The sequence below is a fragment of the Cyanistes caeruleus genome, chromosome 2, assembly GCF_971803275.1.
Source record: "Cyanistes caeruleus chromosome 2, bCyaCae1.hap1.1, whole genome shotgun sequence".
NCBI lineage: Eukaryota > Metazoa > Chordata > Aves > Passeriformes > Paridae > Cyanistes > Cyanistes caeruleus.
Window position 1 is genome coordinate 83,360,046 of NC_141702.1, and position 23,191 is coordinate 83,383,236.

At 42.9% G+C, this 23,191-nt stretch overlaps 1 long non-coding RNA gene across 1 annotated transcript; it reads right to left on the reverse strand.

Moving 5' to 3' along the window:
• Nucleotides 1-5,399: 5,399 nt before the first annotated feature.
• Nucleotides 5,400-9,616, reverse strand: LOC147654971 (uncharacterized). Its single transcript, XR_015282560.1, has 2 exons — nucleotides 9,389-9,616; nucleotides 5,400-9,265 (listed from the first exon to the last, which is right to left on the reverse strand). It is a non-coding gene; the product is annotated as an uncharacterized LOC147654971 (long non-coding RNA).
• Between the last annotated feature and the right edge of the window lie 13,575 nt (nucleotides 9,617-23,191).

A 23,191-nucleotide genomic window follows, 5' to 3' on the forward strand; every position in this document is an offset into this window, starting at 1 on the left:
GATCTGCCCCTCATAAATGCACATCATAGATGTGTCCTCTGCAGTTCTGCTCTATGCACTGCACACATGTAAGAAAAGGAAAAACTTACTGCTGAGTGTCAGACAAAATTTCCCTTAATAAAAAAAAAAATTAAACCACTTGAAATAATTAATTTCAAGGAATTTATCAATGGAAGATACAAAATGGGAAGAGCTTTCAAATATCCAATGAAATTTAAGGGCCAGTTGTGTGTGTATGCTTGCGGGATGTGAGTAGATGGCTGAGTGGGTGTCAGTAACACTAGAAAGGAATTCTGACTGCTTTTTAAAATAAAAAGCATTAAGGATCAAGCAGTATGAAACAGCAATTATTATGAAGCATGCTCTCATTTCTGAATCTGGTGTGAATTTCAGGCTCTGCAGCTATTACATTTTGAATAAATAGCAATTAACATCTAAGGCTTTTCTATTTCTTTTAATGTCTTTTTTTGCCCCCCAACTTCTGGATAACAGACAAACTTCAGCCACTCTGAAATTCAAATACCTCTGAAGAGAATGTCAAGACCTCTACATGAAAAAAGGAAGTCTAAAGCACATTACCCAGCTTCGAGGTTTTTCTTTATCTTCCTAGATTGACAAGCACTTGACCACTTGTGGGTTGTCATTTATTGCAGTGTCAAATGCCTGCAAATCTTGTACTGACTTTGCAGCTGATTTTTATTTCAGCTTTTCATTCTAGTGCCTCAGTGTCAAATTTAGACTTTTTTTTCCCCCCTTGTTTGTACAATAAAACCCATAGCAAAGTTTTGTAGAGCATGTTCTACTGTCAGTGGTATCTGGGCAACTCTACTTTCTGTGGCTCACTGACAGGGATACAGGAGCATAGGTTAAGTCCCCTAATTGTGGCTGAAGCAACAGATGTGGAATGCCCCCACCAACACTGGAAAGTGTGAAAATGTAGTGTGGAGATGAAGCATGGGGAGCTGGAGCTTCAGGTCACCCTTCCAGGTCTGTGATAGTGGTATAGGAGACATAACATGGAAAAAAAATGAAAATGTAGTTATCAAATTTAAAAAAACTCTAATTCTCATGTGGTATATTTTCCTTTCACTAGAAAATCCTTTTTGACTCCTCTTCTTCCCTTAATGTCTCCAGTCAGTATGTCTAACATCTACAATTAGAAAAAAAAGCCTTGAACATGAGATGAAGCATCCACATAAATGAATTAAACTTTTCTTTTCAGTTTATGGGCTCCTTAAAAAAAAAAATCCCGTGTTTCATTTATTTCCTGTAGAACAAACGTGATACTGCATTAATGCTTCTTTGTTATCACCTGAACATCCTGTGGCAGCAGTCTGTGGACTTCCAGGAATCTTCAGAGCTGACCAAAAACTATTGCAGTGATGTATGTGTAACGCATACACTGCCTGCAGAGCAGCTGTTGGACTGGTATTCAGCAATATACGAAAGCTTTGGAATAGACAAAACACTATTAATCTCTATTTAAAAGAAAGTGCTGTTGCTGGAGGACTGTTGGAAGTTTCCCTCCTGAAGAGGAAGCAGTACTACAGCCCAGTTGATCCTAAAATGCATTAACCTTAACAAGAAAGTGATGCAAATAGACCAGGACCAGGTACTGCCTGTTCAAAGAAAACCACAGTCTTCCCCTCTTTTACATATTACCTCCAAATGTACTTTTCAAACCTTCTCTGAAGCAATCTGGGATGCTGGCAATGCCTTCAGACTGTGACACAGACTCCAGTCAGTTGTTCTTTACCCTCTATTACTGCTTTATTCCACATTACCCTCCAGTGGGCACAGCAAGAAATCTGGACAAAAGAAGATTCCTGGAAAGTTTTCTCCCTGTAAGTGCAGGGGGAGGACAGAGCCTCTGCTGTGGTTTCCAGGGGGCAGAAGCAGGGAGCTGAGAGGTGTTGCTGAATCTTAATTCATGGCCATTATTAGAGGTCATTTTCAAATGCTTCTCCCTTAATGAAATGCTGGCTGTTCCTTCCTGGCGTTTCATTAAATCACAAGCTGGAGCAGGCAAAGATGCACTGGAATGAAAACAGGGAAAGAGGGGCCCCAGCTGAGCCCCTCTGGAGTCTTCTGGGACCCCCCTGTCTCCTGCAGCTGGAACTCTCCCCTGGCTCACAAAAGAATATAGAAACTATTTCCTGTGTTGAGGGGTTTTGTTGTTGTTTTCACCTTCTCCCAGTGCCATGCCCAATGTTCCAAAGAGAGAAGAGAATATTTGATTGCAGTAATTAGTTAATCAGTAACTGGCATAATTTTTTTTCCCTGATTAATGTTCTGAATAATCACTGCAGCCCTATCTGTAGGCAGTCCTGTTATCAGAGTCACTTTGAAAACAGCTTTGAAAAGATAGATCTGCATCCCTACAGATAAAATTAGATAGGTCAGATGCTCCATTCTCTGAAAACTTCTCTTTCATTGAAATTGGCCAGGGGAAAAAAGAGATCAGAAATGCATTCTCCTCTCTCAGCTTACTCATTTGCACTTCCCTATAAGCACCATTCTGGAAAAATCTGGGGAATGAATCCACATGGAAAATTTCAAGCTCACAGGGCAGATGGTGGCACAGGATGGGCCTTCCAGAAAATGAATACCAGTAAAAACATTTATACCAAGACAAATCCATCTCTGTCCCTAGAGCTTACTCCACTGCTCCAGGGGAATGCTGAAACAGAGGACAATATGATGATCTCAGGGAAGGGTAATCTCAGTGTGGATTCTGTGTTTATATACATTTACAGTACATGTATATAAATAGGGGTTTTTTTAGATATATACTATATTTTTGTGCAATGTGTGCTTCATATGTCTTAGACATGTAAAACATGCATGCATAACATAAACAATAAAGCTAACTTCAGAGAAAGAAAAAGATGTGAACTTTTCTACCCTGCAGGAGTTAGACCAATTCCTAAAGCAGTATTGAAGTTCAAATCAGGCTTTGGAGGGGTAAATAGTGCAACTACAAAAAATTTTGTAACAAATTATTAATTCTGAAAAACTGAATCTCTCCAGAAGAACATCCCAGGCTCACAAGCAGTGAGCTTGGCTCTTGGGTGAGATTTCTAAATTGAACATTTCCAAGAGAAAGACTTCTGTGAGAGGAACAGTAGAAGTGAATATATGCAATGATCAGAATGCTCAGCACAAGATAGTTTTCAATGGGAAGGGTCCAGCTGTCAAAACCATGGCTTTTCCAATTGACTTTGAAAAGCTGATCTGCGTTTTGCTCATCCCTGGTCAGTGCTATAGTCTCTTGCACATGAGCTATTTTGAGTGTTCACTCCCAGTATGTCACCTCTCACCAAAAAAACTTGATAGAATGGAAGTTTTCCTTTTTGTTCTTTTTCTCCTGTGAAGCAGGAGTATTTCCAAAATCCTGAAGGTGCTGGGAGGATGAGATACCATTTCCTGACCACCTGCCCAGAAGTTGTAGCATCTGTAGTGGGCATCAGTATCTGTGGGAAGAGCCCATCAGCAACAGTGACTTGATCATCACAGATACGATCTGAATACCCCCTTGAGCCAGTTATCAAAAAAACCCCACAAGGTATAAGCTGAAAATCAAAGGAATTTTTAGATAAAAGTGGCAGACTGTGTGTGAGGACAGTCACTGCATCTTTCAGAAGAGCTGGATCCAGCTACATTGTGTGGCCCCAGAGATACCAGCAGCAAAAGGGTGAAAGACACTTCTCTATGAAACCAGGATTTCCTGTAAGTTGTGTAAAGAAATATATTTCTCAATCTTACAATGTGATACCACAAGTAAATCAGGAACAATGCAATAGAATTACAATCTGACCATCTTATCTTTATCTAAACTATGTCCTCAGTTATGTTATAACTTTAGTGAAAATTTTTTCTTGGCAATAAGGCCATTCCTTCTGACCTTTTGCTTGTGGAAAGCCTCAAATCATTTGTCTTGCACCTCCAATATTTCCTGAACATTTAACTTCCACTTAGCCTGCCTAATGCTGAGTTGACAAAAGCTGTCTTGGTAATGGGTACTCATATGTGCAAAATTACTACCTATACTCCTATCATATTCCATTTCTAATGATTATTGTATAATATTTCCTACTTTCTCTTATGCTTAATACTATACTTAGACTTACTAAAAGACTCAGGATTAAATGACATGTGAGCAGCTATTAAAATGGATAATACTATTCCCCTTGTGACAGGAGGACTCCCAGAGTGATATGGTCTGGCTGGCTGATGCATTTGAAGTCATGAGAAACCAAGCAGACAGATCCTTCCTCATTTCTGTCTCTGGAAGAAGGAGAGCAGCTTAGAGCTGCTTTCTGTCTGCTTAATGGGTAGTGGCCACTTATAGGGGTGAATACAGTAGGACGCAAACAGTGACTGGAGAGGACCCTTGGACATCTCTGTACATTAGTACATTCCCGTACTAGGAAGAGCCAGGTCACTTATTAGTAAAGCCAGTAAAAACTATGAGATTCATTCTTGGTTTTATGATTTCAGAAATAGTTATGATGTTCCAAAGACTGTTTCTGCCTTAATAATTGACCTGATCCTGCCAGTATACAGATATCTGCAGAGGGGAGAAAGATGATAATTTATGTATGCTAAATGTGAGCACAAGGCAGGGAGAACAGTGTTTGTGGAATAGCAGGCCACATAACTTTCTCAGTCTTGCCTGAGAAAGTGGGCTGGGAAATCGCAGGGAGGAATTAAAGCAATCCTCAGAGATAGAAGACAGCCTTGCAGGTGTTGTTTGTCAGTTTCTTGTTTTCTTGCAAAGAAAGGTCGAGGGGTGGTGTACACCACTGACCAATGATGGTGATGTGTTAGTTTACTGACCAATAAGAGTTTTACCTTTCGGATTTTTGCGTATCAAAAGAAAATCTATAAAAGAAGATCTGAGGTAATAAACCTTATGCTCTCCTGTTCAACTCACAAGAGTTGAACACGTCTGTGTCGTTCTTCTTAGTCGTTCCTAATCTACAGCAATAATAATTCACTGATGTTTATTCACTCTCATCCCAGTGGGGATGCAAATACAGAAGGTCAGGCCTCCTTTGTCCAATTATTTAACAAAAGGAATTTCTGCCTCTAGCTGCCTGCCAAACCCAGACTGGGAAGAGCTAGGGCTGCTGTCCTGTCCCTGCTGGTGGCAACTCCACAGCCCCAGGAGATTCAGACTTCACTCACTGAAAGGCAGTGAGCAGAAGCAGTGTTAAATTTAGACAACATTCATTTTTGCTGTCCGAAGGAAGAGTAAGCAGCTGCCTGTGCCCTGGATTCCTGAGCTGTCTCTCTCATGCTTGGATGCTTGGGCGCACAGAAAGTCTGGGAAAGAACTGGGAGCAAAGGCAGGAAACCTGGAAGACCTCTGTTCAATCTCATCCCCAGGGAGAATCTGCAGGCTTGGATGCATTTTTAATCTGTTTCATCAGCAATAGCAAACACAGTCAGAAGAAGTAATAACAGGGATTTTGCTGTGTATGAACTTGTTATCATTAAATGTAATCTCTTGATCAAATTAGGGCTGTGTTCACACATTCTCTTTACTGACCTTGGGTTTATCAAGAGAAAAACCTTTTCTTTCAAAGTTGGCCCGTCACAGCTGTGTCCTTTAATCAGCCACCTAAACACTTCACCCTTGTAACTACCTCTTTAATCTGTTGATGCCTTACTCTCTCTAGTAAACAGGTAAGGTCAAAGCACCATGCGATGTTGTCTTTTGACATGAGATGTTCCATAAAAACCACAGCTGAGTGTGATTACTATCTTTTTAGTTCTGTGCCTGAACCAAATGCCAAGTCAGAAGAGTTGCAGTCCATTCTGGATTTATCCTATTATCTTAAACAGCCAAGACTAACTCTTTCCTTCATACTCTTAATTGATGTGTAGCTAAGAACTGAAAGGCAACTACTATAGTTCACAGCAGGACTGGACCACAGTGTGGCTCAGAGTGCTACCTGAATGTAGGTAATAGGTTGGTGAAGTGTGTTAGACATCTTGGGTGGAAGATACCCATCATTCACTGAGACACAGCTCCTTAGACAATCAATTCAGGATGTCAAACATCCTCCATCCCACAGTGACAGTGCTTAACAGCTCACAAGGACCTTATAGTTACTGCATCTGCTTACTGGGTCAATATGATAAATGTCTGGGGGGTTCCTGAAGCTGATCAGAATATTCCATGATGCAAGTTGGCTGAGTCTTTGTCCAGTGTTCCAGAAGACTTGTCCAAAACCACACAACAGAAGTTAAAGGGTAGAGGTACAGAATGACCCTGCTGTGTCCTTAATGTGCCGGCACACATAATTCATCATCCTCAGATAACCTGCAGTCCTTCCACCCTTCTGGTGACTGTATCAGCATTTGCAATGCAAAGCACTCCTTTAATTTTATTTATTGCGGGACTGATTTGCACAGCAGGGCATCACTTTGTTTATTCTCTGCTATCGTTGTTACCTTTAATGAAGACAATGAAGAATTTGAAATAATAATTATAAAATATATCCCCCTCAGTTACCGTGGCAACAAGCTGGCGCTTTTTAACACTGCCACATATTCCATCTGTTTCTTTCTTTTAAATGACAAAACAGCTTCTTCCTATTCCAGCACTGCATGGAGGAGAGGAGACTCTCAGGAAGAGGAAAACAGAAGTTTCAGATAACAAAGAGCTCACTTTAGTACCCTGAAGAAAATCTTGTTTCTAGTCAAGAGTGGTTCCTTCCCACTAGTGCTGACCAACAAGGTTTTCTCTACACAAAAAAAAAGGGCACCAATCTTTCAACAGCCAAGCCTCCAAGGACTTCATTCACTTCCTCAAGGAGCAATAGGTAGAGTGGTGAATGTCTTCCACCCTTACCTCCATCTGAAGCTAAATCAGACACTGTCAGCTAAGTATCCTTCAGCTTGGTGTGAGTCTAGACCTACATATGACTCAGCCCAGCTTGGAAACAAAAGTGTGTTCTTGTGATACTGCATGAGAGATGTCACAACAAGATGCTTTCCAATAGATCCTTGGGATGCGGATTAAAGGTAAATAAAATACCATAAGAATGTTGTTTTTCTAGGCTCAGCTTCTCTCAGTACTCTCCCACCCAGACTTCCTGGACTGACTTTTTTCTCTTCCTCCTCTTTCTCGGACTCTGTTTTGGGGCTTACCCCAGCTCATCCACATTCCCAGAACTTTCTTAGCTCTCCAAAGTGAACTCTGGTCTTTTCACTTGTTGGCAGATAAACCCTCTCCCCCTAAAGACTGGCTGTCTGCCACTGCTCAGATGTATGTCACACCTGCTTCCTGCCTAGCATCTGACTCACAGATGGAACCATTTGTTGTATGAAGTCTCCATCTGCAAGATTTTACTCTTACTTGTAAGGATATAAAGCCAGAGCAATTTTTGCAAATTTCCTGGAGATACTCTGTCTCTTATGCTCATATTACCAGCACCACAACTATGATCAAATGTTCCTCTTGGTCTCGCAACTGGTGTTCCACAGAGAAACATCAATGGACAAAACTGAATGCTTAGAAAGAAAGCTGGGAAGTGACCTTACAAGCACAGCAAATACAAACCTTATCTTCAGAAGCGTCTTCAGAATCAAAGAGTTTGCACTCTCCCTTCCTTCCCAGCTTCCAGGACAAGCTTTGTTTTGGTTTGTGTGGGGTTTTTTCCTCTATTATCTAAATGTTTCCTGCAGCCTTCTGCCTTCCTTTTCAGTTGGTTTTGCATTTTTCATCTTGTGTCCCAGTGTTTCTCCCAGAGTCCAATTTAATTACCTAGAATTTTATTTTCAGGCAGGATGTATAGTGTTTTGGGGTTTTGCCTCTTCTCATATCAATCTGTTTATTGGTTCCTTCTGCCCTTCCAAATATACAGCAAATTGCAGATGGGAATCAAGAGGAAGCTGGGAAGCAAACTTACAGTTCACCTACTGACATTGTAGCAACTGCAACCAAGCCTGAAATGAGAGTCAACTCATGGCCAGGAGAAGTTAATGCCTTTTGGCTCTGCATATGTGTGTCCTGGCCAGAGACTGGCCTCATCTTGACCACTGCTAATGGATACCAGATAAACCATCATGGTGGCAATCTCTACTTTAGAAAGATTCAGGGCTGAATAGCAGAGATTCAGGACAGTCCATAGCAAGGATGCATCTGCAGGAAAACCTGGAAGTCATAGACTTCCAGTAGTAGAAAGTGCTGTTGGTCCAGGACATCAATTACAGGGCATGCCCCCAGTGGTCCTGGAGGGAAAACTGGGTACTGGTTGCAGTGTAGAGAACTGTGGCAGTAAGACTGGTCTGACTGGAGGATGAGTAGGGAAGTCTAGGTGTGGACACACAAGAAAGGACAGCAGAAGAGCTCTAAGAAAAACAGATGTTAATGGCACCAAAATCCAGAGGCCACCAGGATAATGGCATATTGATAGGCAATCTCCCAAGAAACCTGGAAAAAACTCTGGAAAAAATAAAGAACAAGCTAAATATGGATATAACTTCTTTGCTTTATTTTTGGCATTATAGCTTTGAAAAGTACCACTAGCCTTTCTCTGTTGCACACAGACTGAGGTTCTCTTTCTTTCCTTCTTTTCTGCTTATCTTCATGCATAAAAAGCAAACTCCTAGAAATGCTGCTAGTTTCCTGGAGGAAACAGTTATGAGATGTTTGCCTGTAACCTGATGAGTCATGGAGCTAACATTCTAGAGCCATGAAGCTTGTCTGCTGACCAGTATAGTGTGGGATGAATGGAAGAGAGCTCCTCAGCAAACTATTGGACAATGGTGGAGAAGCAGAAAGGTCATGTAACCTTTTAAGATCAGGATAGAAGAACTGCAGATGAGCAGTAGAAGACAGAAAAAACAGGCTTGTTTTGAGATACCTTGCCTTGGGATTTCTAAGGAAAATGTGCAGTGTCTGAATGATAAACTACCAGAATTGTGGTTGATATCAATCTTTAGAGATGCTGTCTTGAAGTCTTTGAAGGGCAGTAGGGGAGAACAGATAAGGACCATCTTCTGTAATATCACACCCCTGAGCCTGGAGGGCTTGGGGCAAAAATGCCACTATCCTGCCTTGGCCCTGCTGTTTCACTGTTGTCTGGGATTTTAACCCTCATCCTGAGGTGTCCTTTGTGTTTAGTGCAATAAACAGGGCCCTGGAGCCAGATGGTCCCATTACCAGTCCTGATGCTGGGAAGACCAGAGCATAGCACTTGGCACTTCATTATCTTCTCCTTTACATTGCTTGTAACTGGTGGTTGTGCAGCTAAAAAAGGACAAATATGATAAATAACTGTTGTAGTTGATAGCTTGAAATGTATCTTTTCCCATCTTTTAATTGTGATTCCCCCCCCGCCCCCCTCAGCTTCTCTTTCTCCGAACTGTTTACCTGGCGTCAAGTTACCATGGTTACTGAAGTTTTTCTCCTCAGCTCCACGGTGAGAGGCCGGATAGAGGACCCTGCTGGCATTTCCAGCTGCTTGAAGTTTCTTTAGCCCAGGAGACCCTTCTTTCCAACACGGAAGTTTGTAACTGTTTTTCCTGTCCCAGAATGCCTCTGAGCTATGGAAGCTGAGAGGGCATGCTTACCTTCCCTTTGTTTCCCCCCTGTGTTGCCAGGAAACCAAGCCCCCCCTCTCTCCCCCTCTGCCCCTCTGTGGAGAATACTCCTACACCTTTGTGGGCATTTGAAGAAGTTGGTGTCTGTTATTTCTTATCTTGGTGTGTGTAACCTTGATTTGTAGAAAGTTTGTAAGATGTACTAACTGAGAAAAATAATTGGTTCTCTCTATGATGTTCCCTCCCTCCGAGAAACCCTGTTAAAAGAGACCCCCCCAGACCCCAAATCCTTGGTCTCTCGTCCTTTGGATTCTCCTTCACAGAAATAAACTGTGGAATGCAAACCAGAGAGAGAGTTCCCCCCCCACCCCCACCCCCGCCACCCGATTTCTTTACTCGCTCTATAGACTTGAATTCCTGAAGAAAATCAGTGAACCCCACAAACATGTGCTAGCTTGAAACTCGAGTGAAGAGAAACCTCATCACTGAGCTAGCCAGGCCACACTTGGGAAGATCGAGTCAAATAACCATGGAAAAAAATCTGTGTAGATAGATATTCTACTGAAAACCATATGTCTTTGTCCAGGGGTAGTGCACAATTACCGAAAACAGAAGAGTAATAAAAAGCAAGATTTCCTACATTTTCAATGATGTTTTCTGACCATGTGTAATATCAAGTGTTGAGAGACTGGCGAGAATTTCAGCCCTGGATGCCAGACAAAGCCTCCTCACATCATACCTTCTGGGATCTTTTGCTAAAAGGAAGAAACCATTGCTGCCAGCCAGGGTTGTCCTGGCACCAAGCCCTCCTCCTCCTTCTGGTGGTGAATCTGCACCTCCAAAAGAAGCCTGTTTTTCACTGTAATCCTGGTGATCATGAAGCTAAAGGTGTTGGCCCTTGACATTAGCTCTTCAAGTGCAAAAATCTTACTTAGAAGAGGAACGCATACACAATCTGAGGAAAATCCAGAGTATTAGTGCCAGCAGAGACTTAAACCTCCAGTTTTCCAGGATCCCTAATGACAAAATCAACTCCTCAAATTACTTTCTTGTACACTGACGAGGACGTCCTCAGGGCTTCTGGACACCCATCACCCAAACTCCACTTATGACTAGGCATACCAGCTCAGGTCCCCACAGATCAACCTGCCTTTGCTAATCCACCTAATTATTCACCTCAATTAGCATTCATACAGAGAGGATTTACCACAGTAATTTCTGCTTTAACAATGCCCTGACCTTGATATTCTTTGACAATGACCTTTCACCTTATAGTCTTTAACAGCTGTCATTGTCAAGCTTTCCATCTCTGTTGGCTCTCTGGATTCCTTGATTTATATCTTCTGCAGCAAAAACTTAGAGGATGAAAGCTAAAAGTGCTTAGCCAAGCAAGGACTGAGATCGATGAAAGCAAGGGTTTGGTACTCCCAGGTGAAGAGCAAGACATGAGTAAACACTATATGCTCTGAGTCAGAAGCAGTTCGATCCTGTTACCTGCATCCAGGGAGACATGGTGAGTGGCCAGTTAATTGTTGCCCCCAAACACTAACATTTTCTGCAACTGAAAATCAATATTTTTTTATCTTACAAATCTGAAATCACAGGTAATAGTGGTTTATTGCCCAGTCACAAAGAGCACTATGAGTAGGGAATCCATAAAAATTTAAATAGTCAGAGTAATTTCTTCCTCTACCTGAGTGGACGGAATAATATCTTTCATCCCTTGAAGCTCTGGCTCTTGGGAATTGGCAAGCTGGAAATATCATCTTTTTAGTAACAACTGTGGATGTTAGAGGGGTTTTCAGTTGGATTTCTGCCCCACTGGTTTGGTAGAAGTGAAGCATTACAAGAGAGAAGAGCATTTACAATCCTTCTGTCCAAGCCTTATCATCTTTTCCTAGCTGTTATGATTAGCTGAAGGATTTGTTCCCCTACCTGTCTTCCCTGAGCTATTCTTCATAGTGGATTGAGAAAGGCTTAAATGTTACAGATGGCTGAAAATTTTGTGGCATCAGCATGAAATGGCTGTTTCTGTTCACGCTAATAACCTGAAAACAGCAGCAGCAGCAACGTGCCATTGTGAACCTTGTTTTGGCCTAGTCAGTGTCTATCTGCTGAAAAAAATGAACCAACATACCTGGTAGCAAATACTGTCTAAATCCTTTTTGGCCCAAATTTTCCACTGTTTCTAAGACTGTTTTGGCTACCTTAGTGACAGCAATGGACAGGTGACCCATCCAGAATGCACAGATCCAGAGAGTTGCCAGCATTTTTAATGTGTGTTTTTTTAGCAAAGATGAACCTAAGAGGCTGTTTAGAATGTTTGTTTTTTCTGTGAACTTCCAAAACCTCTAGTTGTGTTTGAGATCATTTGGCTACCAGGTCCCATTAAGATAGTTCTCTACAGTAGCTGGGAGTCCTCAGGTTAGTGTCACATAACCTTTTCTTTGCTGTATGGCTTGGGAGCAGCATTAAAGATGACCAGCATCTGACTATGTGCTTTCTGCCTGTTAACCAAAGTAGTAGGTGAATGTGCATCCTATAAATCTGTACTATTGCTTGGAAGGCTTCTCAATCTGTCCTTGTACAAGTCCTTCCTCATACTTGGTCCTGTCATGACCTGACTTCTTTTTTCGTACTTCTTCCTTTTACTAGAATGTAGCTGACTCCAGTCGGATGAAAAAATAGCATTTTCATTCTCACATCAAGGAAAAGCCATAAATCCAGGTTCTTGGTGCAAAAGCACCTGTAATTGAAAGCCAGCACTGGAGCACTCTGCTCCTTCTCCTCCATGCAAGAAAGGTATTTGCTAGCAGACATTTGCACACATGGGTACCATCTCTACAGCCTTCTATGTAACGAAGTTACAGGAGTAACTTAAAGGTGTAAGGAGAAGGCTGGACACACCTGTGTTTGAATTGTTCATCTAACAACAAAAAGAGTGATCCTTTTAAAATAAAAATATTCAAATTAAAAAGAGATGTATTTGCTAGAGACAGATTTCAGGGTGTTTCTGAGCAGCTGAGCTAAAATAAAGTGTCAGGACCTAAAATTCAGTTTCCATGTTTTTCTGAAGATATGTTTTTACATCAACCATGATTATGCCTTGGACTGGCATCCTAGGAAAGCAGATGGGTTTTCCTGGCATCAGGTTTCCTAGGCTTTTGACTGTTGGAGTCTACTGCATCCTGTTGTAAAGGGAATGTATTTTGCCGTGCCATAACAGGATTGTATTTCCAAATATAGTGGTTCCCTCCTAATTCTCAGGCATGAGCTACTGCCAGGAATGGCTCAGCCTGACATCATTTTACTACAATGGATATGTGAAAATAGCCTGATTTCTGCACTAAGATTCCAAGCCAGGAATTAATTGAGCCAAGAACAAATAAATAATTCCTTGTTTATTCCTCAGCTAAGGTTTGCTGCTTTTGTCAGGCTGTAACAGGTCAGGGAGGAAAACTGCTCTCTCTGCCTCAAAGAAAATGCTACTTACTGTTACAGAAAATTAATAAATGGCAGGACTCCTTTTCCTCCAGGAAAAGGATGCACCCCCCTCTTTTTAATTATTTTTAAATTTCTGTCTCTTAGGTACAAGTGGTTGGACTATGAGTACTACTTTATAAAACATGAAAATCTTCGTAACTTCCCTGGAGTTTTCTCTCACTTCAGACCCCACAGCAGTTACACAAGGGGGAAGCTGCTGAGGTCACAATTAACTTTTTGGGAAAATGCAGGGACAATGTGCCTGGAAGCACTGAGCTTGTGAGCTGAACCCCTAAGTTTCCATGCAGAAGTATGGTGGAGTTAGTGAGTTAGGGGGTGTTCTACAGAACATCACTGCCTCACCAAAGCCATGAGATCCAAACCACAACCTCCTTCTGAAGCTCTCCTTTCTTCTGTCATGCTGGCAACAAGACCTGCTGGTACCCACAGCCCTCTTCCTTCACAGGTACTTTTGAAAAGCTCCTTATCTTGTTGTTCAGGCTTTGACCACCAGAAGTTTACTCCTGGCTTTACATCTCACGTGAGTGAAGGACATTTTCTGGCAATGTGAGCATTGCTTCTGCATAGCGAACTCTGAAAGGAGAGGTTCCCACAATGCTCAACCTCCTCTCTAGCAGACTTCTCTCTGGCAGTTGAAGGCACTCTCCATGGTCTCTGTACAGCAGGACAGAAGATGTGCAGCTCAGGAACCTGGCTTGTGTCCCACCAGGGGAGACACACACACTACTAACACCTATCTGTTGCACAGCAGTAGCCTGTGGTCATGTGCTTGAATTTGCTATGCTATGGGGGCACTGCTAAGATGCCTTCTTGGCTAAGATTGCCTTTAGGAACAGGTTAACTAGAGGGGCACCTCTGAGGACAGACAGCAATCCCACTGTAGCAAGGGAGGTGCCCAGGCCATCTCTCCCTGCTCAGGGCTGCTCAAGATGTTCCTCTGCTTGATGAGAAAAGAGGATGCATCATGATTCTGCCCCATGCCTCTGCTACCCCCCTGTCCATGACATGTGGCTACTGTTACTGCAGAGGGCTTTTACCTTAGTGTTTTATATTTTTATACAGCTTTTAGTTTTAACATTGTTTAATGATCAACTGGCCCCTTCAGTTGAGTGTTAAGCACCACTGAAATAATTCGTAACTGGTAGAACCTTCCAACAGAGCCTGATTTTCCTCCAGCCTTGAGATGAAAAACTTGTGGAGAAGAAAAAAATGACTGTTTAGTGGTATCCACTAAAATTATGCAAGAATATAGGACAAAAAGCAAAGTGAAAATCTGCACTAATCTGAAGTGTTGGGGAGATTTAAAAATCATATAAATAGGCATTGATGTGGCCAGGAAAACCCTGTTTAGTGCCTCTCTCTCCTTAGAAAAGGACCTGAATTTTGTACATGTGGCAAATAAAGAACTTACCAGAATATTAACAAAATCTCCATTCCTATATTGGGTACAAATATAAGGTTCAAATAGGCACCCTTGGTACAAATAGAAAGGTATTGTTGTCCACCGACTGTCTGTTGCCTTTGCTACCTAAGGACCCCAAGCACTTTGCATTTTGCCAGATGCTTGGAATATATACACTAGCTATAAAATGATACTTAAAGAGTTCCTGCACTTTGTACAAGTGGCTATTTATGACCCGCCATCAATGTTGTTCTATAGAGAGTCATGGGGAGAGGGGATTGATGGAGCACTGAGCCAAATCCATCAGTCACTTTGCTACAAACTCTAAACAGATTTTAATTGTGAGGCAAAATTTACTCCAGCCATCTGTATGCGAAACGTGTCTCCCCACTGAAATAGAGAAATACATTATCCTGAATGTTCTTTTGAAATGTATATATTGTATCAATGTCAATAAAATATTTGTCACAGCAAAAATGTAAGCCTGTCTGCTGTGTAACAGAGAGTCCCAGTGAAAGGCAACAATCCCAAATTTAATGCTGACTAAAATTCTCAGTTTCACAGGAAATTAATGGGGCTGGGAAAGAGCCTTGCAATTAGAGGAGCAGGGCTACAAATTCTTGCCTTGCTGTTGTCTTGCTTTATTGGAAAGATCTCAGTTCTTGGAGCAGTTCTGGGCTGATATCAGGCTGGAATTGCTGGGAGCTTTTGTTTCTCCTCAAAGCAATAAAAATAAAGCCACTGGCATGACAAGCTTACCTATGCTTCCATCCTCTGCTTTGCCAGAGCACTCTAAGTTATTCCCTACCCAGAGCAGTGGACTTACTCCCCACAACCCCTTTAAACTACAGCATCACTGCTGAGACTGCTAACATGGGAGCCAATTAGGTGGTGCTGCAAAGATGTGAATGCCTGCGATCTGACATCTATCAGCTCATCTCAAATAACCCTGAACTGCTGTAAGCAGTAGCAGCTTTTAATCATTACTGAGCTTGACTCAGAGCATCTCCTTGAGCTATCCAATCCTTCTGCCCACCTTACTTCCACAATGATTAAAACTCTATTTAGTGTAAGAAGGGAGTATCTTCTTTAAACGTTATTCCTTTCCTCATTGCTAGCAAAAATACAATTGCTTCTGAAGATCCTTGGGTTATATGACCTCCCCCACTCCTGCGGTAGACCCAGTCTGCCACCCCAGATCTCTGGGCAGCCTGGCAGTCTTCAAGACCTGGTATCCAGTCTGAGCCACTGCTCAGCTCTTTCAGGCACTCAGGCATTGCATTATACCCTCCTTTCTCCATTGCTATAGACAGGCCCTTCCTGCCACTCACAGATATATTTTACCCAGGCAGAACAGTTCTCCTTTGCAATACATCTGTTAATAATACAGACAGAAGTGACCAGTACAGCCTGAAAGGCTGGTCTCTGGGACTTCTAGAAGTGCTGTGCATGTGAGAAACATTTCCTCCATGATCAAGTGACTCCTGCATGCAGGTGTCATCCTTATTTTCTGTGAAGGTGCAAACCCTACCAACCCCATCACACCTGCAGCGGCGCAGCAGGAGCTGCTGAAACCACTGCCTTCCCAAGAGCTCTGTCTCCATGGAAAGGGGATAGCTCAGATGAGCACACCAGATGCTCATGCACCATGATGTTCTCAACACTGACAAAAGATATGAGAGGGGTTCTTTGTATGGTGTTCCTAGGGAGTTTATTATTCTCACCTAGAAGCAGACCAGGGACAAAGAACTGAGAACAAAGGAGGGCCCAGGGTCTTATACAGACAGGGAAAGGCGCAGCATTGGGTCTGAGGGCCAGTGGGTTGAGGGCACAGGGGCAGTGCAAAGGTGAGGTCAAAGGGTTAACATCCAACCAAGGTCTAGGGGTGTAGTGACATGGAATAGGGACCAATAGGGAAGACAGGAGCAGGTAATATTCTAGAACTGGGAGTCAATTGGGTGGAGAACAGGGATGACATAATTCTGGGGCAAGGGCAAGGAATGACATAACTGAGATGAGGTAACTTGGATGATGTAAATGGGGTACAAAAAACAAGGGAGAACTATTCCTTAAATAGAGGTCTCATCCCAGGGCACCCCACTAACAGCATCTCCTATCAACTCCTGGGATGCAACACACACCCACATTTGTATTTTTTCTCCTATGACATGTGGGTACCACTCACTCATTTGTTGTGATTTTATGTTATTCACACAGCTTGTGACACCTGTCTCCAGTCTAATTAACCTGAATGGATGTCGGCATGCTAAAGATTGCATACTCAGATTTATAGAAGATCCCACAAAAGCTTATCCTTGCAAGGTTCTTTAAAATCCAATATGGTTTTCACACTCTGCTGTTTCCTTGTTCCTTGGCATTTCTCTCTGTCGGACAATGGAAACAGATGTCTGGCTTTCACTTCAGTTTCTAGTCGGGTTTACACTGAATTTTGTGTATCAGAGTAACATTTATGTTGCAAGTTCCAAAAGGGGATTTTTCCTTGTTTTTAAGAACATTTCTTTTATGGGAAGTTTTTAATGAATTGCCATGTGATATTTTTATTAGTCTGTGGTATTTTTGGGACAATCAAAAGCTGGACTGAGGGTTAAACCCCAGCCTTGGCGCTTTCCTCAAAACAGACGCCCCTGGGCCACAGTTACTGAATCTAAAACATTAATCATAGACTTCCTGTGTGCATGAAGGGAAGAATAGATATCAACAGCCTCTTATCTCCATTTCTGGTCAGCCATGCTTGGTATCATGGCAGCTAATTCTCAAATCACCAGGTGAACCTCTGTGCTGTGTGATTCAGAGAGATCTCCCATGGAAGGAAATAATAGGTCATTGTCAGTCCTTCCGCGTTAACCTGGTGATGTTCATTGCACAGGCATGAGCCTTTTCTCCTGAGTGATATTGAACAACCCAGGAACGATTCCAAACTCCTCAAACTTTGCTCTTGCTGGGCTGGCACCACATGTCACCCTTCTCCCATTACTGGTGAAGTAAGACATGGATTATATGGACTTGAAGATGGGAAGGAATCCCAATGAGGCAGGCAATAGTTTGGCAGTTAAATTTACCATCAAAAACCACTCTATTGTATTCTAGAGGCACTTTAAGTGCACTGCATTAAATACAACCGGTAATACAAAAACAGAATAGAAATATGCCTTTGATTTCCTTGTCTGTTTTTTATTGCTCTAGTATGTGCTCTGTAAACCATGTGAGCATTTGCATCCAGGATAAGGCATTAAATGACAATGAAATTCAGTGGGCAATGTCCCTGCCTTTAGGCAGCAGAACTGAAGGTCTGTATTTTCCCTCAAGCTCATACCTGCTAGTAGGAAAGCAAGAAAAGGCTGGAGGGGTAAGTTGCTTTTTGGACCAAGCATTAAACAGAGAAACATTGTAAGATGCAACAGGATGAAAATGAGGATGCACATCACTCATTCGAGAAACATTATAGCAGAGTATGTACATCTGACACATAACAAAACTTATTAAAATGACAGTACAAAGTCAAACACTGAAAAATTAGGAAAAGGCAGGGATCTTCAGGCAACCATTAGTTTGCTCCCTTATGCATTAACTATGTGCCTACACAGTATTTTCTCCTCAGGGCCCTGTTTCATTCACTGCACAAGGTAGGCAGCACAAACTTAATAAATAGCATTTCAGTATTTCCGTTCTCCTTGGTGTTTGCTCCACTGCTTTCACGGTTGGGTTCCTCATCTCCTGTGACCCTTTCTGCTTTCTCGGTCCCTGTGCTCCCAGTCATATTCCCCTCCCTTGTTGGTGTTCCAGTCCAGAGCCCCTCCACAGGCGCAATGCCAAGTCTTGCTGCCCTTTCCCACCAGTGCCTCCAAGATATCCTGTCACATTTATCTCTGCTCCCCTCCTTCCATCCTCTTCAACTCCTTTCCAAGGATTGCTGCTGTCTCTGTAGGGTCCCACAACTATCTCCCCACCCACACAGCCTTGGTCATTGAGGACTGTCCTCCATACAATCCTTACCCATCCCATCCCCATCAACCCCAGGGGATGGACCAAGGAGTCAGCACTGCATCCAGGGTCTGCAGGGGTTAGACTGTGACATGGAGGGATGCCCTGCAGAGGGTTTTCATGCCAGCCTGGGACCAGGGCTGTACAATACAGGCAGATCCCCAGTTCTTATCATCCTTTGAAGGTTTAAATCATGCAGAGGGCTCAGCAGCTGATGTCCCCTCTGCAGGCTGTGAGCACAGGCCCCATCTGATCAGACGTAGAGGTGTCTGTCTGGACTTATGATCTGATAAGCCTTTTGTTGTCAAGGCAGAGAAAACACAGCAGTCCTGGGGCATGATTCATCCTGAGCAGGCACTTAATACAGGTCAGTTGAAATGTTCTCTAGGACTGCCACTGGCTGTAAACAGAATTAGAGCCTGCAAAGTTGTGCAAGTCGAATGCCACACTGGTGGCCAGGAGGGAGAGGAGATCACACAGTCACCTAGACACAATCTCAGGCTCTGTAATCTCAGTTTCAGCCTGACTGTCTGATCCCACGTCCCTCACCCATATAATTTTCCAAGCCCAGTCCCTTTGCTCATTGTGTCTCAGTCTTTCACCCTTCTCCAAACCCCAGCCTGGTTTCCCTCTCTCTCTCTTGCTCTTTCCAGCTCCCAGGTGAAATTCCAAACCTCACCAGGCTCCTATGAAAATCTGCTGCCCCAGCAGCTGCTAAAAGCTGGCTCCACATGGCTACAGACCTTGAACAGCAAATTCTGCATAGCCTGAGGCATCAAACATGCCCAGGACAAATGAACTCTTGGGCGAATGATGCTTCTATAATCCAAGTAATTCCCAGCAGGCATGTGCAAATTGCAGTTTTTGGGGACCACATTTGGGGTAGGTTCACAGAGAGACAAAAGGTGCATTCCTGACTCAGAGGCTACCCAAGTGCTCAATTTCAAATCTTATTTCCACAGCATGGTGGACACATGTTGCCGCTGAAGATGAATAGATCACATGGACACAGGTCGAGGTGTGGTGAAAAGAAGAGAGAATTTATTTTTCCTCCCAGGATTTATAGGCTTCTGACCACAGCCAGGGATTGAATGGTCAGGATAACACTTTCTCACTGCACTGGTCATGAGAGATGCCCATCACAAGACGTGTAACAGAAAGAATGTACACATATCTCTATATTTACAGTTATTGTCCTGGGAAAGTCTTTAAAAAACTATGTTGGCAAGCTCAGAAGCTGAGTTTTCAGGGTGACAGACACAGAACATTTAAAGTAAAAGGTCACCTTTATTTTTTAATGCACACACAGGCATAATTTTTTTCTGGCTTCATTCTTGAAAACTGTTACATCATTTTGGATGTAACAAATATATGTATCCCAAAAAGGAAGACTGAGTAAACATGAAAAATCTCTGCCCAGAAACGGTCTTATATATTGAAAAGTAAGATCTTATGATGGGAAGTGCTGGACAAGCTTAATTATATGTGAGTCTAACAACCTGCATGTAAAGATGAGGCACTGTCAGGAAGTGATGTGTCAAAAGAAAAAAATGTTAGAATAAATGCACTACTGTCGTGAAGTGCCTCGGGGAGGCCAAGAGTTAGTTTCAGATAAGCATTGTTAAAGCACAGGCATGGCTGTAAGCCATGTGTGTGAATTTTGACCCCGTGTGTTGGGGGATGAGCATGTGAGCCCTGGATGAAGTTGCCCCATCCCAAACCCCTTGTGAAGGGTGGCCCAGGAGTTCTGATTGGGTTTGAGTCCCTGGGGGTTTCTCTCTTGGTGTGTTTGTAGTGGTCCCTGACCCCGAACTCCACCCTCAAAGGTGGAGACCCTCAAGAGTTCTGTCCCTCAAAAACCCCTGCTTGGCCTCTGTTCGGGGCTCTGTGTTCTGGACCTGACTTTGTTCCCATGCTGAATAAATGGTTTCATGAACAGGAGCCCGTCTCATTGGTGTTCCATGCTGGTCCCCAGAACCTTGCAGGTTCTCTGCACATGATCCTGAGGTTGTGGACTACAACACACTACATTAAAGAGCTGTAAATCACCACTCTCTGATGGCCCAGGTTAAAAAATTCTGAAGGCACCTAAGAAAGAAATTTTGGAGGAAAATACATAATCTCTCAATAAAATTAGTGAGCTGAAAGACAGCAAACACCTACGTCTACCATTTTCATAAACACTAGGGTTACTTATCCCATGGAAATCAATACATCTTATTCTGATAAACAAGTTTTGTAATGAAAATTTGAAACATAATTACAGTGCCACAGATTGAGATATATTAAGGTCTAATAAGCAAATTTTTGACACAAGAAAATCATGTTTCATTGTTCTATTTGACTTTGGAGAATGGCAATGGAGAATTGGTTGTTACAGGCTACTGATTCCTACAGAACTTTTGACAAAGTCTTTCTTTAGACAGAATTGCATAAATTAAGTAGCCAGAGGCAAAGAAACATCATAAACTAGAGCAAGACTGCAAAGCAAAAGAAAATACAGAACAAATGACCAATTTTCATTATGGTATTTAGAACAGGCTGCAGAGAGCTGCAGAGACTGCAGGCTCATAGCCTCTCAGTCCTGCCTGAGAAACTAGCTTGAGAATTCAAAGGAGGATTTCAAAACAATCCTCAGAGACAGAAAACAACTGCCAGGTGCTGTTTGTCTGTTCTCTTGTTTCCTCTTGCAGGAGAGAGTCAGGGGGGCAGAGTGCCCCTGACCAATGATGGTGATGTAGCACTTTGTTAACCAATAAGAGTTTCCTTTCTGTACTTTCCACGTATCTGTCTATAAGACAGGCCTGAAGCAATAAACTGAGGAATTCTCGTGTTGAGACTCCCTTGAGAGTCCCGTGTCGTTCTTTCTAGCCGTTCCCAATCGGAGCGACAATGGTAAAACACCATTAGTGAGATACAAGTAAGCTTTAGTACCAGGGGATTGTACTGTTTAACATAGTGTTTGGTGCTCTTGAAATGTGAAAAAAAAACCAGCAGCAAAATAAGCTAATGAAGTTCCTTTATCTAGCCAAGGCTTTGTAAGACTGTGGGGATTCCCAGGTGCCTTGGCTTCTCAAACCTCCAGGGGACCACCACTGAACCAGAACTTGGGTCTATAAGCCTCACTTAACACTGTATTTGCCTGCACTGCTTTCACAAGGCTGAAGCTGCTATGTTTCTTCTTTCCAACTTTTCAACTTTCCAGCTTTAATTCACAGCTGATCTTCAAACAAATGCTCCTTTAAAAATTAAAGATATTATTTATGAAACATAACCTTCCCTCCTGCAAAGCTGTCAAGCATAGCCCATGCCCTACTCGCTTTGGACCTTGAGGATCAGTATTTCTACAACATGGAATTCTGTCGCGGCATGGTCAATGACAGGGGTGCCGCAACTACCCTGAAGAAGCTGTCTTGAAAAGGACTGCCCAGGGGCACAGGCACATCCTCTGCCCGGCGAGTGACTTCAGCTCAGCGGCAGCGTGCAGGTAACACAGAGAGAGAGACTGGAGCCCTGTATGGAATTCCACTGAGAAACAGCCTTTATTATAGCAGGGCCCTCAGTGAAGGGAGCCAGTGACAGCAGCTTCCTGAACAGGGGAAAAACTGGGATATTTATAGGGAAGGAGAGGGGAGGGGGAAACTTGGATACATGTATTGGGGTGGATTGATAGGGAGGGAAACCAATGGGGTGTAACAAATTAACATGTTCAACTCAAAGGCCTCTGGGAGTGACACTTTTTCTCTGCCTGAGATCAAGTGTCTTGCCTAGGGAGAAGCTCTCCAGGGGAGAGCCAGGATCTCTGAACTGACCAGTTCCCTGCCCTCCACAGAATTCAATTGTTCTTGGAAACCTTTGCTTCAAACTCTGTGAAATTTCAACCATATTTTTAAATAGCATTGCATTATGTACATTTATAGCACTATAAAAATTAAAATAGTCTTTTTACAATAACCAGTCCACTCCAATCAAGGGTCAAGCCAACTCAGGTCCTTTGTCCTGACTCATTTGGATAGGAGAATCCTTAAACTCCCTACAGGTTCAGCCAAACTGAAGCCAGTTGCTGTGGAGGGTGGCTGCTTTAGTGCCTCACCTGTCTCTGCCTTTGAAGTCTTTGCTCAGAGCTGCTGAGGACAAGGCACCTTTAATCCCAGAAGCTGGGCATGCATGTATAGATCACAGCTCCCATTCTCTTGGGCTTGGCCCCACTTTTTGTTCTGGCATGAACAAATCTCTCAGATGTGCATATAGTGGTTAATGAACATGTCTTGTGCTCCTAGTTATGCTTCATTGCTACGGGTGGGGAGCCAACCAGGACATGCTGTTTCTTGTGGCCTCGGAAATAATTCCCTCTAGGGATTTTCCACTCTCCTCCACTAGGTATGAATAGCAACACCAAGGAGCTTTCAAAAGCTCTCCACCCACAGTAGCTCTCCACCAAAACTATGAAGAGGGATGTGGGAAAGGAATGGAGAAAAAAGAAGAGGCAACATGAACTTACCTGGAAGCAGAGTCAAAAATGGGAAGCAATACTAAGCCTTCACCCGAAATTCAATACTTAAAATGGTCAGGCTGGGTTGGAGGCTGTAGTTTGTTGCACTGTGCCACAACCACGTCATATCCAGGGAGGGTGCAGCCACCCCTGACTGACATTAGAAATCAACGAGACTGGTCTCCGCTTGGTTAAACTCAGGAATCCATTTATTGGGGCATCACCAACACAGG